The sequence below is a fragment of the Stegostoma tigrinum genome, chromosome 5 (genome assembly GCF_030684315.1).
Source record: "Stegostoma tigrinum isolate sSteTig4 chromosome 5, sSteTig4.hap1, whole genome shotgun sequence".
NCBI lineage: Eukaryota > Metazoa > Chordata > Chondrichthyes > Orectolobiformes > Stegostomatidae > Stegostoma > Stegostoma tigrinum.
Genome location: NC_081358.1, coordinates 92,677,462 through 92,690,505, shown reverse-complemented (window position 1 = coordinate 92,690,505; position 13,044 = coordinate 92,677,462).

The following is a 13,044-nucleotide window of genomic DNA, read 5'->3' as shown; positions in this document are numbered from 1 at the left end:
ATCAGATTGTGTTCTTCTCTCATTGAATCTTTGCACCAGCTTTCCCAGAATTTAGTGCATCTTCAAGCACATAGTCCCAGAGCTTGGTATCTGCCAGTCCACAATGCACAATTGGGGACAACACATTGCACTGAAAGGCCAACAGCTTTGGACAGATGAAAGACTGTATTTCATTGATTTGATAGGTCTCCAGTGACGGTTCATACTTATCTCAGTGCACATGCGAAGTGGTTGCTTTCTTGCCTTTCCTCTTCTGAGGAAGAAGACTTTGGCATCTGTTGGGACATCAGTGCTTCTAGGCAGTAGTTTTGAAAATCTGCCTTCCAGAGGGACTTCTCTCTCTCTGACCCCACTACCAAGGATATATTTCCCTCCCCACACTTAGCTGCCTTCTGGAGGGACCAGCCTCTCTGTGATTCCCTCGTCCGCTCTATACTGCCCGCTAGTCCCACCACCCGTGGCACTTTTCCCTGCAACCACAGGAAGTGCTACACTTGCTCCTACACCTCCCCCTTCACCCCCATCCCAGGTCCCAAGAAAACCTTCCACATTAAACAGATGTTCAACTGCACATCTGCTAACACGATATACTGTATCCATTGTTCCCGATGTGGCCTTCTCTACGTTGGGGAAACCAATCGGAGGCTTGGAGGCCACTTTGTGGAGCACCTACGCATGGTTTGTAACAAACGACAACACCTACCAGTCATGAACCACTTCGACTCCCCCTCCCACTCCTTGGACAACATGTCCATCCTGGGCCTCCTCCAGTGCCACAACAATGCTACCTGAAGGCTGGAGGAACAGCACCTCATATTCCACTTGGGAACCCTGGAGCCCAATGGTCTCAATGTGGGTTTCACAAGCTTCAAAATCTCCCCTCCCCTAACCTCATCCCTAGATCAGCCCAGCTTGTCCCTGCCTCCTTGACCTGTCCGTCTTTTTTCCCACCTCCTCTCACCTCACTGACCAATCCCCAGCCCCACTTCCTACTTACTAGCCTCATCCCCGCCTCCTTGACCTGTCAGTCTTCCCTCCCACCTACCCGTTCCCTCCTTCCTCACTGACCGACCCCCATCCCGACTCCCTCCCTGCACTCACCTTTACTGGCTTCATCCCCACAACCTTGACCTGTCCGTCTTCTCTCCACCTATCTACTCCTCTATCATCACTTCCCCCCTCTATTTATTTCCGAGCTCTCATCCCTTCCTCCATTTCTGAAGAAGAGTCCAGACCCAAAACATCAGCTTTCCTGCTCCTCTGATGCTTCCTGGCCTGCTGTATTTCTGCAGCTCTACACCTTGTTATTTCAGGCTTCAGCATCAGCAGTTCCTATCATCTCTTTCCCTTATTTGTGTTTTTATTTATGTTTTTCCTTTTGTAAAAACTGTGTCTTTGCATTTTACTTTATTTTTTGATTGTGGACTGAAATGGACAGCTTTAAAAGCCAATGACTGCAGAAAGGATTGCTGATTTTTTTGAAAGACAGTTACCTGGTACTCATTTTGAATACAACTTAAAATGCTGCTTGTTGAAATACTGAAGGGGGTTACAACAGATAAGCAGGAACAGGTTGTATATTAATAGTAATTTTGCTCGCAACAAGTAGCTCTGACCAACTGTTATTGATAAAGGTTTTCTGCCGGCCAGCAACAATGGAATTCAATCATTGGTCACTGAGCAGCTTCCCAGTGTGAATGGTTAGTGAGAAGCTATTGGACTTCTGAAAACAAAGCATTGTCCTTGCTCTGTAGTAAGCCTGATCAGTTGTAAATGTGGTTTTTAACCAATATGTCAGAGACTTTATAAGTTATGAACCAGTCACGCTGTGCCTCCTGCAAGCAAGTGAAAGTACCTGTAGAAGAGATGTTGAGGAGCTGCAAGAAAAGATAAGCCAAACAGATCAATTCATGAACTGTGTTGACAGGGATTGTTGAACCACCTTCCCAGCCTTTCCCTTTACCCATTACACACATTTTTCCTCTGTCTGTCTGTTTGTGTCAGTCTATATATTTGTGTGTGGGCAGTTCCATAAGGGTTTAGAGTTTTAACCAGCAGAGCTAAATGTCAAAGGTTTATAATTTATCTATTAATTAATCTATTTATTTGTTATATAATTTATTATCTTGGTTTTGTACAGAAGCATAGTCCATGTCTCCTGTCAACTGGGTCTAAAAGATGAGTAATTTGGGAAACTTTCACACTTTCTTAAAAAAGTCTTTAATTCTTGACATCTCCAGCAAAAGCAGGACTGATTTCTGGTGCATTATCCCAGCAAGGTGTAACTTTTTTTCTGTTTGCCACTGCCGTTATTCTGGTGCTGTCTTTTCCTCTGACTCTGCTTTCTCTAGAGAAGGACAAACTGTTTGGTCTTTGTTGAAGTGTCCTTCAAATTTTGGTCATATGTTCATGTCCTGATTTCCACTCTGCGCTGAAGGGTTGGTGACTATTTAGTTGCTCTACTTGCCTAAGTCTTCTTAATTTTGTTAACAGTCGCATTCTCCTGAACCGCACAATTTTGAATGAGAAGGGTCCAAGTCCAATGAGTCCATCTCCATATGTTGTATTCCCTTAGCCCCTTCTTCACTTCACTTTTCCAACCCCTCCAACTGTGCATGTTCTAGAGTCACTGACGCTACACCACAGGCTTTACTTTCTAACAGTTATCTCCCATGTTACAAAAACAAATCAAGACACTACTTTCCGTTAGCATTTAGTTTGATTTTTGGACATTAAAGCTATTCCATCACAATCAAACCATCAAAATTTGAATAGGAGCTATATGGTTTGCTGAAATCCTATAGGGTCCCTTAATCTCTTATTATTACACGTCATCATGTATTACTGGCATCAACTTATCATAGCAGGTGCCACCTTATAGTTTGTCAGACTCAATTAATAGGATAATTCTAACTACTAGAGTGTATAATATTTAAAACTGATATGCACAAGGAATGAGTATCGTGTTACAACTGAAAACTAAATTAACCAAATTTACCATTTGACCGTGCACCACAAGGAAGAAATTTATAACAATATTTACCATTTGTGTATTATTTTCATAAACACAATTTAGAACCAATGTAAGTTACATATGAATTAACAAATGATATTTCAAACTAAAAAGGTATATTTCACTTCAAATAGTTAATAAAACCAAAGTACACAAACACAAGTATCAGCATCACCCCATACAGGTAAGTGGTACTACACTGTTACACTCTTTCACAATGTGCTGTTCTTTACCCATGTAGGGTAGGCCTGGACTCCCTTCTAACAACATGTTACACCTCCAAACATCATAGATACAATTATCAACATCAAGGAAAACTGTTATGAAACCTCTCTCCCTAGTTCTGACAGTCTTGATAATGCAGTTCACAGTTTGACCACTTGTAGAAAACCTCCAGCTCTTTAGCTCCAACCCAATCATTCACATAATTTCCTAGTTTTGTATCCTTTAAGCTAACTCGCACAATGCCTCCAAGGGCTCCAAGCTTCATAGCTCTTTACTGGCAAATGGAAAAAACTGAACTTTTCCTGAAATAGATTTGCTTCTTTTATTCACAGGGGCTCTTTGTGTCCCCCTTTCTGTTTTCTCTTTGTTTCTGCATCCGTGTGTTGACCTTCTCATTGTCCAGCTGCTCTACTTACAGCTCTCTTTTGTGTCTGTTGGTGCTGTATCCTATTCATCTATACTATTGCCTATTCACCTGTACTATTAACTCTTATTATCCATGAAAATTGCAATTCATTCTTTTACAATCATTGCAAATTTTAAAACAGTTTTCTCAAACACTTTTATAAGAATTACCTAATTCCTAGACATTTTAAAGAAATTGCAAACTTTCTTTATTGGACTATTTCTACATTAAAGGTGGTCACAATTAAGTTAGCTTTGTAACTATATGCAAATCTAAGTCTATAATTCAAATTCGTTCATCTATGATTCTCCCATTAAAAATGTTTAATCATTTTAATAGTATAATATCTAGCTGCATTCTTTGATCATTTTCTTATCTCTTGTCTTAATATTTCACTTTAGTGAGACAGGTTTCAGTCTCCTAGCCTACTTCTGTTGTTTGCAGTTAATTTTTAAGATGTTATTTTATTTAAACTGAGACACAAATTATGATAGGAAATTCTGGGAGAAACATTTGTTCTTTCCTGACTTCTACTGTTTCTCAAACATTGTGATACAGGGAGGATGGACACTGCCTTTTTTTTCTGTCCATCATTCTTTGTTTGATTGTAGTGTTATTTTGATCAGCTGCTTTACATTTCATTTCAAAGCGTGATCAATAAAAATTCCTTGTTCACAAGTCATATTCAGGGAAATATCAACTATGATAACAAAGTGTGGAGCTGGATGAACACAGCAGGCCAAGCAGCATCTCAGGAGCACAAAAGCTCACGTTTCGGGCCTAGACCCTTCATCAGAGAGGGGGATGGGGAGAGGGAATCGGAATAAATATGGAGAGAGGGGGAGGCGGGCCGAAAATGGAGAGAAAACAAGATAGGTAGAGAGGAGAGTATAGGTGAGGAGGTAGGGAGCGGATAGGTCAGTCCAGGGAAGATGGACAGGTCAAGGAGGTGGGATGAGGTGATAGGTAGGAAATGGAGGTGCGGCTTGAGGTGGGAGGAAGGGATGGGTGAGAGGAAGAACAGGTTAGGGAAGCAGAGACAGGCTGGGCTGGTTTTGGGATGCAGTGGGGGGAGGGGAAGAACTGGGCTGGTTTTGGGAGGCAGTGGGGGAAGGGGAGATTTTGAAGCTGGTGAAGTCCACATTGATACCATTGGGCTGCAGGGTTCCCAAGCGGAATATGAGTTGCTGTTCCTGCAACCTTCGGATGGCATCATTGTGGCAGTGCAGGAAGCCCATGATGGACATGCCATCTAAAGAATGGGAGGGGGAGTGGAAATGGTTTGTGACTGGGAGGTCCTCTACATTGGAGAAACCAAGCAGAGGCTTGGGGACTGCTTTGCAGGACACCTCCGCTCAGTTCGCAACAAACAACTGCACCTCCCAGTCACGAACCAATCAATCTTCATTAGCTTTTTTTTGTTTCTGTTTGACATCTCATTTGGATTCTTAGATCTAAATCTAATTTATAACACTAACTGGAATAAATTGTGCTAACAGGTTTTATTTCTAAAAGCAGTGTTTAATGCCACTGAAGTAAAGGCAAAATACTACACATACTAAAAACGGAAATACAAACCATTAAAATGTATTTCCCTGCCTTTAAAATAAAAAGTATGTACAAGACAATAACACAACGGGTAACTGGATAGTCAACTGAGTTTCATAAATGAAGGAGTGATAAGGTCAGCAAACGAGTAAGTTTGTTTCAGTTTGTGTGTTTTTTTAAACATTCCTGAAAGATCAGTCACTGCTGGAGTGCTGTCTTCAGCAAGGTTAGCCCCAATAGTATATTGACTGACTTTGGAGAGGCACATAGGTATATATACACCATTACAGTTTGCACCTATTCACATTTAAATGTGCATGGACTTTGCCATACCTGTTTATATCTGGTAGCGATAGTGATAAATTACCACTGCAGAGATCTGCAAGTTATATTTTAAAATGTGTGAGTTTGCAAGCAATGACATTGTTAGATTGCGTAGCTGCAGATTTACCATCTTCAGTGACAGTTTCAACTTGCCTTAATAATACCTTTGCATTCAAGCATTCTGTTCCCTGCTACAGTTGCCTTTATTGCAGCTTCATTTTTTTTTCATTAAAACAACTGACATTGATAGAAAATTGATAGAAAATTATTAGAAGAGGGAAGGTAAGAATAATAAATAAGTAATCCAACTGACAGGATGTAACTGTTCCTCAAGGATCTATAATGGGGCCATGGCTTTTGACTACATTTATTAATGGCTTAGGTGAAGGAATGGACAGCTGTAGATCCATGATAACAAAGTGTGAAGCTGGATAAACACAGCAGGCCAAGCAGCAATCAGGAGCACAAAAGTTGACGTTTCGGGCCTAGAACCTTTATCAGAGAGCTCTCTGATGAAGGGTCTAGGCCTGAAACGGCAGCTTTTATGCTCCTGAGATGCTGCTTGGCCTGCTGTGTTCATCTAGCTTCACATTTTGTTACCTTGGATTCTCCAGCATCTGCAGTTCCCATTATCAGCAGTAGATCCATGTTTGTTAAGTTGGATATTAGAGTAAGTAGTGTAAATAGGAACAAAAATTCTTTAAAATGACACTTTTGACTGAAAGAATTGGCAAAACTACAGCAGACAGAGTTCAGGATAGCATTTAGGAGTGGAACTAGGCAATTCAATCCTTCAAGTCTGCTCTGCCATTCAATAAGATCATGGATGTTTTGGTTTTTCTCTCAACTATATTTTTCTGTCTCTTCTTAAAATTCTTGACTACCAGTGGGGCAGGTGGTGGGGTGGAGGTTTGGGAGGGTGATGATGGCTAGAATGAGGTCATCCATTTCCAATCTAAAAATACTTCTGAATATTTTCAGAACGATAAGACACTAGGAACTGTTAGACCACACAGAATCAGGATCCAGGTACAGAAATCATTAAAGATTGTTGGGCTTGTACATATACTAATCAAACAGTAAATGAAATGTTAGCCTTTTTCTCAAGAAGCGAAAACTATGCTACAATTGAATAAAATTCTGGCTTATCCCATTTAAAGTATTGCACTGTATTCAGATTGCACTAGGGGATGATCCAGTTGAAGTATTTACATTGATTAAAAGATCTGGCAGGCTAGATTGAAATGAACTTATTTCTTCTGGGTTCTAGAAAAGGGAGACACTACTTTAAGCTTACAGCAAGTCTATTTAAGAGTGAGACTAGGAAGCATTTTTACAAAGAGTAACATAAATATGAATTCCACCCTCCCCCATAAAAAAGCCAAGTATCAAAACATTTTAAATTGGATAAATAGATTTTTGTCAAGTATGGGTATTAAGGTGAGTAAATGGAGTATAGTGAGAGATCAGCAGTTCTTATGAAAGGTCAATGACCTGAAATGCTAACTCTGTTTCTCCCTACACAAATTCTGCCAGACCTACAAACTATTTCCAGCAGTTTCTGCTCAGATTTAAGCAATAATCTAATGGAATTTCAGAACAGATTTAAAGGGTTGAATGGCCTACTCCTGTCCCATGTTCCTAGTACACTACTTCACCTACCAGTTTTCCTACTTACATGATATCCATTTTCTTTGGCAGTTGCTACAGCAAAACACCTTGAATGCATGAACGTTAAGCGTTAAATCTTCCAGTGGGCTACAGGATTTTATTCATCCCGCAAGTTTTTCTTGAAATCGTCACAGTTTTCAAATCTATCAGGCTAGCTTTCAAGATTGCAAGATAATGGAGTTCAATTAGTGCTCCTGTCGAATATATTGTTGCAAGTGCTTCAGGTCAGCAGTGTGATTTACACGAAGGACACAATATTTTTCTTCATTTGTTCACAGGAAGTGAGCATCATTGGCTAAACCAGTAATTATTACCCCGTCCCTATTTGCCCTTGAGAAGGTTGTGGTTGGCATAACATGTGATAAAACTTTAAATATGTTCTGTGGAGTCAGAGCTACAAGTCATGTAAGTATGGTATCACCCTGAAATTCAAGTCATTTTCTGTTTCTACAATGAAAATACTGAAAAATGTATGCATTTAATTGCATAAATAGGACGCCATACAGAGCTCAGTGTGATACCATATTTTTATAAGCCCTGTATTCAACTAGACATAACATACTCCTGACTCTGTTAACTTTTAGTGTGGGCACTTACAGAATCCAGTAGATGCACGCTATTACTGCAGCATTTTATTCAGAGGGTCAGAGAGGCCCCATGCTAAACAAAAGTATATCAGTTATGGGTCACTTTCCTTGTGTAAAATTATCTATGCAGTGATAACCCATTAACAGCTTAGTGTAGTTTAAAATCAGTGGACATTTCCTCCGTGTGGGTCTCTTGAAATTTGGTTAAAATTGCAAAGTAAAAATGTGCTAGATTTACTGGGATCTGAGTTAGTGTCCCAGAACAAAGACTCTCTCAATGGGAGGACATTAGTGAATAATAAAGTGTGAAGATCAGTATGACTGACTCTCAACCCTTTCAGTTTTCCAGTTACCAATATTAATTGAGTGCAGATTAAAGAATTTCAATAATCTCAAAAACAATATTTGCTAGATGCCATGTCTTAACCCTTTAAGTTAATTAATCCCTAGAATGTTAAATATTTTTAATACTAAGCTGAAGTTTCTGAAGTTCTCTGCTCTGATAACAAATTAGCAAAACTTACCTGTTACTCACTAACAGTTCCTAGAAACAGTTTAGGCTTGCGCTCCTTTACCCCCTAGACCTCTCACTGCCAACCTTCCTCTGAGGTCTAGGAGGGTGAAAACTGATGAAGCCCTTAAAGTATATATGGAAAATAGGAAAGAACTCATACAAGGAGTAAGAAGGGCTAAAATGGGCCATGAAAAGTTATTAGCAAAAAGGTTTAAGGAGTATCCTAAGGTTTTTTTATACACACATAAAAAGCAAGAAGGTAGTCAGGAGAGGGTTGGCGCACTCAAAGACAAAGCTGGGAATCTATGTGGTGCTAGAAGAGGTAGGTGAGGTCCTAAACAAATAGTTTATGTTGGTATTCACCAAAGAGACTGAATTGATGGAGGATGATCTCAGGGAAGGGAGTGTAGCATTCCTAAGCCAAGTTGCTATTAAAAAGGAAGAAGTATTGTCTATCTTAAAAGGTATGAAGGTAGATAAATCCCCAGGTCCTGATGGGATCTGTCCCGAAATATTGAGGGAGGCAAAATAAAATATTGCTGGAACACAGACAGACATCTTTGTATCCTATTTGGCATCAGGTGATGTCCCAGAGAACTGGAGAATAACCAAAGACGTTACATTGTTTAAGAAGGGTAGTAGAGACAATCCAGGAAATTACAGGCCTGTGAGCCTCATGTCACTGGTAGGGAAATAATTGGAAAAGATTCTCAGGGACAAGATCTATATGTATTTAGAAGCATATGGACTTATTAGTGATAGACAGCTTGGTTTTGTGCAGAAGCTCATGCCTCATTAACTTGATTGAGTTTTTGGAGGAATAAAGATGATTGATGATGGGAAAAGCAGTTGATGTTGTCTACATGGACTTCAGTACAGCCTTTTGACAAGGTCCCTCATGGCAGACTGGTACAAAAGGTGAAGTCACATGGCATCTGGGGTGAGCTGGCAAGATGGATACAGAACTAGCTTGGTCATAGGAAGCAGAGAGTAGTGGTGGAAGAATGCTTTTCAGAATGGAGGGTTGTGACTAATGGTGTTCCACAGGGATCAGTGTGGTGACCTCTGCTGTTCGTGGTCTATATAAATGATTTGGAGGAAAATGTAGCTAGTCTAATTAGTAAGTTTGCAAACAATACAAAGTTTGGTGGAGGTGCAGATAGTGAGGAGGATTTTCAGAGGAAATAGGATATTGGTCAATTTGTGGCAAGCACAGAAAAATGACAGAGATAATGGGAACTGCAGATGCTGGAGAATTCCAAGATAATAAAATGTGAGGCTGGATGAACACAGCAGGCCAAGCAGCATCTCAGGAGAACAAAAGCTGACGTTTCGGGCCTCCTTCATCAGATGAAGGGTCTAGGCCCGAAACGTCAGCTTTTGTGCTCCTGAGATGCTGCTTGGCCTGCTGTGTTCATCCAGCCTCACATTTTATTATCACAGAAAAATGACAGATGGATTTTAATCCTGAAAAATGTGAGGTGATGCATTTTAGAAGGTACAGGTGCGTACAGGTGGAAATTATGGAGTCAATGGCACAACCCTTAGGAGTGTTGGCATGTTGAGGGATCTGGATGTGCAGGCCCACAGATCACTGAAGAAACCAGTGCAGGTAGACAGGGTCGTAAAAAAAGCCTATGGCATGCTTGCCTTCATTGTCGGGGGTGGGGGGGGCATTGAGAATAAGGATAAAAAAGTTATGCTACAGTTTTATAGAACTTTAGTTCGTCTACACTTGGAATATTGCCTACATTTCTGGTCACCACACTCCCAGAAGGATGTGGATGCTGCAGAGAGGATACAGAAAAGGTTCTCAAGGATGTTCCCTGGTATGGGGGATTTTTTAAGTATAAGGAAAGGTTAGATAGACCAGATTTGTTTTTACCAGAACGCAGGAGGTTGATGGGTGACTTAAGAGACGCTTATAAGATTATGAATGGCATGGCTAGAGTGAAAGTATTAGGCTTTTTCCCTAGGGCGGAGAGGTCATGTAGTTGGGACACAGGTTCAAGGTGCAAGGGGGGGGGGAGTTTAAAAGAGATGCACAAAGCCAGTTTCTCACACAAAGAGTGGTGAGTGACCAGAACACATTGCCAGAGGAGCTGATAGGAGCAGACACAATAGCAGGATTCAAGAAACACCTGGACGAATACATGAATAGGAAGGGAATAGAGCGATACAGATCCTGTAAGTGAGGACAGTTTTGTATGGAAAGGCACAATGTGTCAGCGCAGCTTCGGAGGACTGAAGGGCCTGTTCCTATGCTATATTGTTCTTTGTTCTTCTTTGTTCTTTAGATGGATCAGAGATTGAGTACAATATTGTATGCCTAATTCTTCAAACTACACCCTGTCCTGGCAGTGAAGTTCTGAATATTTTGTGTACTGAGCAGTGAAATTATTATTGTGTATTATAATAAATATAGAGCGTGCCTTCAAAGTGTGCCATGATTCTTCCCCTCCTGACCAACAGCTAAAAGGTCAGACAGAAACCCACCCATAACCCCAGTAGCTTCTCCACAGAACTTTAGCACTGGAGGCAGGATTAATTGGTTTACAGCAAGGCTTCTGCTCCCATCCACCCCAATTTGATGGCTTGTAGCTCTGTAGGCACATATGAACCAAAGGGTGGCAGTGGCCACTACTGAAACTACAGGTATTCCCACATTGCTCGGGATCCAAAATATGTTTCAGATTAGAGATTGCAGTGAGGGAACCATAAAACATCTACAGCATGTAAAGTGGCTCCTCAGTCCATTGAGTCTACACCAACCCTCCAGAGATCATCCCACCCAGGCCCAGCTTCCTACCCTATTTGCCTAACCCTACATATCTCATGGCTAATCCACCTAGCCTGCACATCCCGGGACACTATGGGCAATTTAGAATGGCCAACCCATCTAACCAGCTTGTCTTTGGACTGTATGAGGAAACCAGATCACCTGGAGGAAACCCACACAGACACGGGGAGAACGTGCCAACTCCACACGGACAACTGCCTAAGGGTAGAATTGAGCCTGGGCCCTGGTACAATGAGGCAGCATTACTAATCACTGAGCTATCATGCCATCAAAGAGAGCCATCAATTAGCGGGAGTGCTTTCTCAGTAGGCCTATGGGATGCGGAAATGAAGTTTCCCCTCTTATCCAATGCCAGACTGAGCAGTTAAAACTGCCAAGATTCCTGTATTGTGCCACAGATATAGTAACAATAGCAGTGAGATGAGGCTCTTAGGGGACACTAATTGGCACCTTAAGGGCTTCGTTAGATCCAAGAACAGAGCAACATCTCCCCCCCACCATCCCATAAACTTTCAGGCAAGTGGGTACAGGTGGCGAGGTGGCAGAAAGATCAGTCAATGGATGTTAGGAGGGCTTTTCTTTCAAACTGCACAATGAGGGAATGTAAAATTCAGCCCAACGTAAAGCTGCAAATCGCCACTGCTTAATTTTCTTCCAATATACCTATCACTGTAACTCTTTAAAGACTCTTACTCTCCAATCCTCCATTCACTATCACTTGCTAAAAGCTGCTAAAGGCATTTCATAAATTATTTCATAAATAATCCATGCAGAATTCATAGAATATAAAACTGCTTGATTTCTAATAGCTGACAGAACTTATTGAGATTGTCATTTTCATAGCCATTAACAGTTGTCAGGCTCTTAATATGCGTTATTTATTGCTCTTTGTTCAGATCTGCTAATTGCTTTCAATATTCTCATTGGCTCCCTTTCCATAATGCTGGATAAATATAGCTCAATGTAGCATTTATATTTAAGAAACTAGTCAAAATTGTTTCAGAAGGCAATCATCTTCCATGAACTTTGATACCAATAAATGAAATGTCTTCAAGCTAACATATTTACTGTTAAGTGTATGCCTTGCTCAGTTATCTAAATGGCTGGTTTTTGAAGCAGCATGATGTTAACAGTGTGGGTTTAATTCCCACACCAGCTGAGGTTACCATGAAGGACTTTCCTTCTGTCCTTCTCCCCTCGCCTGAGCAGTTAAAACTGCCAAGATTCCTGAATTGTACATGTGTCTCTTCCAGCCACAGATAAAGTAACAATAGCAGTGAGATGAGGCTCTTAGATGGGCTTCAAGTTAAACCACTACCAATCATCTCTCTCAAATGAGAGAGCAGCCCTATGGTCCAGGTTGACTGTGGCAATTTTACCTCCAGTGTGTTACAGGTTTGGTGACACCACCTTCACTATTCATGTAATTTATTCCCATATTTGTTGCAATCTTTGCTTATTTAAGTACTTTCTTTAACAACAAGCAAGCTCTTTGCTGATCATGTCAACTACATAAATGTCCCTTGTGAACAGGGTATTTTCAATATTGAACAACATCGATCACTTCGCAGATGGATTGGCCAACAATGCACTTTATATGGATATCTGTTGATTCAATTTAGAATAGTGCCACCTGAGCAGAGAAACTAAAAAGTCATCATCATGAGAGAGACCCAGTATATTGAAGTGGCAGCACTCACAATTAGGGACATGCTTTTTTTATGGGGAAGAGGATCAACCTAAATAAATGATATCAACAAATATGGCAAGCAATTACATGAATGTAGTGTCCCCAGTGCAGAATAATGTCTGTTGACCACGTTTCTCTCATCATCTACTGCAATGATCCCTAGATTCAGTTCACATGAACCAAATTGACATAATTGTAAGCATGATCTTTCTAAGGCAATGAACGGATAATGACCAAATATTACAAACTCACATAATTATTGATTT